The sequence below is a fragment of the Vombatus ursinus genome, unplaced genomic scaffold (assembly GCF_900497805.2).
Source record: "Vombatus ursinus unplaced genomic scaffold, bare-nosed wombat genome assembly UNPS02014821.1, whole genome shotgun sequence".
Classification (NCBI taxonomy): Eukaryota; Metazoa; Chordata; class Mammalia; order Diprotodontia; family Vombatidae; genus Vombatus; species Vombatus ursinus.
This window is the reverse complement of record NW_020954599.1, coordinates 39,439,110-39,443,524: the sequence shown is the minus strand read 5'-3', so window position 1 is coordinate 39,443,524 and position 4,415 is coordinate 39,439,110.

The following is a 4,415-nucleotide window of genomic DNA, read 5'->3' as shown; positions in this document are numbered from 1 at the left end:
AGGCCCTCCTAACTCCAGGTCTGGTGATCTATCCACTGCGACTATAGATTGTTGAGGCAGTCTTCAGCAGTGCTTCTTTCAGTTACAACACTCTCTCTCTTCCACACTACTCCAGGGGTACACTCTAGCCAGCATTTTACTTTAACCCCTCCTGATGAGAAGGTGCAGGCTTGTTACTCAAGTCCTGTTACAGTAGTCCAGCAGCAGGATCAAATTCCTTAATGGTTAAGGAGGAAAACACTGGGCAATTTCCAATCTTATCATCAAATGCCTGTCTCCTGTAATCTTATATGATTGTCAACATTAAGGGACATTATTCTTCTAATAATCTCAATATGTGACAGGCAATGCAAGATTATCCCCATTTTTAAATGAGAAAATTCAGGTCCAGAAGGGTAAGGTACTGGAGCCAGGGTTCTAAAGTAGCACTTACCTAATTCCAGTCCAAGTTCATTGCACCACATTGCCTTCCTTGTAATACATTTAATTCCTTTTCTTGCAATTTCTTGTCTTATTCTTTAACCCAGTTGTGTTTTGTGCTTACACAAAGTACTTACCTGAGAAAAATGCCTTTGTGATGAAATGAGTTAGTACCCAGGCTGCAACTTATCTTTGGTTGTTTTTCAGAAATAGTGAAATCTGTAGTGGACAGAAGAAAAATGTGGACTCAATAATCTCTAGCCAATGAGTTTAAAACTTTGGTTGGGAAAGAATGTGATTGGTATAGTAAGACATCTCCTTGAGCACTCGTTTTCCATTGTCTTCCTGATGGCTTTGAAGTTGAGATGCCTACTTAAATTTTAACTGGGACAATCTCAAGATAATCCCAAGACTTTAGGAAGTAGACTCCCCCGCCCCCAATTGCACTTGATCTCCAGGGGAACAGACAATGCATTATACAAATGTTAAATACACATATGCTGGAAAAAAAAAAAACAAATTAAACACATGAAACCATCATTAAGTGGGGCATGCCTTGTGGAGGAGGAACTCACTGGTGTCAACCAACCTTAATGTCAATCACCAACTGATTTCCACTTGTGGGCAAACAGTCTCAAGGGTATCATTAATACTAATTAATTAATTAATTAATTTATAAAAATTTCAGATGAAGGTGTCTTGTGCTGGAAGCAGGATTCATATACAGGGTTATCCTGACTCCATGTCCAGTACTATTTCTTTCTTTAAAACAAAATCTTATAGTAGCATAGATATAAATCTAGGAAAAACTCAGAGATGATGTATTTCAACCCTGTCATTTTAAAGATAAACAAAACAAACCCTGAGGCCCAAGGATGTTAATTGACTTATCCAAGATCATATAAATAGTGTCAGAAGCAGGATTTACATTTAATTTCTTTGACCCAAATGGTATTATTCTTTCTATGGTACCATGCAGAAGAAAAAAGGAAGGAAATTAATGAGCCCAGAAGAATTATCAGAGTACATTATCATAGTCTAGAATGATTAATTGAACTTTTATTATATACAGATCAGTGTTTGCAAAATTATCATTTTCCTCATTTATTTTAATAACTATATTTTAAGAATTACAGTACTACTTACTAGAGTACTACATCCATGCCTTATAAACATGTTTTTTTTCAAATATAATACTCCTATTATTCTACATTGCCTAAAATTCTTTTATTGAGAGGTATTATGTACAAGCTCAAGTGAATTCCTTTTCAAAATGGTGGAGTGAATGGGAAGTAGAGTGCCCATTTCCCACATACCTACTCCAATAAAGTCATGAAGTTAACACCAACCTGAATAATTACCAAAATGTCTATTGCAAAACTGCAGTAAGTCACTCTTTTCACATTACAGCTGCACAAAAGTCAAACAGAAACCCATGGACAATAGAAAAGGTGGCTTATCCAGTAAAACAGGTGCCAGCATGACTAGGGACAAGTGGGGCCAGCAGGGCTGTGTGTCTGGAGAGAGCAAGTGGAGGACTTTTCTGAAGAAGCCCCAGTTTGGTCCTAGGGAAATTCTAGGGAAGGCAGAGACAGCAAATAGCAAGTACCAGTGGTCAGACTGAGTCAGTCCATGTTCAGTAGTTCTGAGATCCTTGATACTCAGTTCTGAGATGCCTGAGATGTCCCTGATGATCCTTCACTCTAAAGCTCAGAGATCCAGATGTGTTAACCCAGAGTAGTAAAGTCTACACAAGAACTCAAATGACTCATAGCAAGACCAAGGACAGCAGACTCTTCCTCCCAAAAATGCAGGAAAGGATAGACGTTACCACTGGAACCAAGTCTCAATTCTGAAACTAAAGCTGGACATGAATAAATCAAAGAAAATCCCTTCATTAAAGCTAATTGATATTAATTAGTTAAATGGAACTAGAGAACTGGCTAACAGTGGGAGATCAACCATAAAATAAGACTTGAACCAATGGCGTTAGAGAAAGACACAGATTCCTTAGGTGCCCCTGGAACTCCAAAATAAGACTTAGGGGCAGCGAGGTGGAGCAGTAGATAGAGCATCGACCTTGGAGTCAGGAGGACCTGAGTTTAAATTCGGTCTCAGCCCAAACACTTGACACTTACTAGCTGTGTGACCCTGGGCAAGTCACTTAACCCCAATAGCCTTGCCAAACCAAAAAAATAAAAGTAATACTTAGCAGACTAGCTTTGAGAAAGTGGGCTCAGAGTGTTATAGATATACAGGTCTAGTGTTTAATTTTCTATATACATGTTGCTTCCTTGACTTTAATTAAATTCCATATGAATTTAAATATCTCTATTAAGGACCTATTTAAAATACAAAGCACTGTGCTAGGCACTTTGGCTATTCTAACTAATCCAGATACTTTTTGATCTCTTTAGTGGCGGAACTCCTTCAAGCTCTATTATAAGGCATTCATATATGCCCATCCTCTGTGACTTTTGTCATTGCCTTCCCTTAAGAGTACCCCAGAAGAACCAGTTAATATTGTCACGGCCTTCCTCAGTTTCTCTTGACATAGAAAGCTTAGCAATGAAACATACAGAATGTTTGTTATCTCTTGCTCTCATTACTAATCCATCTTTTTCATTCATATATTTATTTGATGACATCCTATCTACCCACACCTACCATGTACCTTTACATTACCTTTTAGGTACTATTAATTTTCATTGCATTGGAGATTGGAGTATCCTATGTTTCCTAGCCATGCATTTAGGAAACAAAGAGTGAAAATGAAACAGAAACTGGGAATTTGATGGAGAATGAGCACTAGCATTTAGGGAGATCAGGGAAGGTGTCACAGTGCAATTGAAGGGGAGTAATGTCAATGACTGCTGGGAAAGTAAATTGGAGCCCTATTATGGAATGCCTTATATTCTAGTCTAAAGAGCCTATATTTTATCATAGAGTCAACAAAGAGCCATTAAAGAATTGGAGCTGAGCAAGGACATAATAGGGCTTGTGTCTTAGGGAGAAAATTTTAGATACTATGTGGAAGATAAACTATTTCAGATGAATGTATAGAGGATTACAAACTCATCAGACAAGCAATAGATATGAATGCATGTATATATGTATACATGTTTGTATGTATGCATGTATATTTGCCAGGGCAAAAGTAGGTACAGAAGGGGTCAAATCTAAATAGGAGCAAGATTTTATTTTTGCTCAAAAGCAGGCAAGTAGAATCATAAATTCTATGCCAGCAAATATGTCCATAGACAATATTTAAAGTTTGTGAAGAAAATCTGAATTCTGCCCAGATAGTATTTTATTTCCAACTGCTACCTCAATCCACCATTTTAAATGTTTTTAGCCTAAGGGTTTTTGTTTCATTTGCAGGGGTATCTGGTTTTTGTTGTTTTGTTTCTGTCTGGTCTCTGTTGTCACAGATTCACCTCACCCCCGAGGGTACTTACACTTCATGACAAGAAACTATATGGAACATTCTAACTTTTTTCTTTTAGCGTTGGAAAAGGCACTGCCTTTCAACTAAGACAATATTTGACATGTCTTTTGACCTGGTCAAAAAAGTTGAGAATTGAACTTGGTTTTCTTTTGTGGAATGAGAGAGCCTTAAGAAAGTAAAATTTAGTTTAGTGTTTAGTTTAGAGTTTAGTGTACCTTATAGCTAGGGAAAAAATTTCCAATTGAATTGGCATTTATGAAATGCCCACTATAATATGCAAAGCACAGAGATGGGGGTTGGGGTGGTGGTGGAAATTAATGGCTGGTTCATTTTGTGTTGTTCTATCAACTCTCTTTGGGATATTTATAGTTACGTAGTCTGTCAGCAGGATTATTTTTTATTTGTATTTTGGTTATTTTAGCTATGATCTAAGAACTCCCAATGAAAAAAGTCCCTCTTCTGTTGCTGCTCAGTAAGTGCTACCCAACTTAAAAATGTAGAGAATTGCCCAGGGCTCTCAGAGTTTAAGTGAATACTCAAGATTACA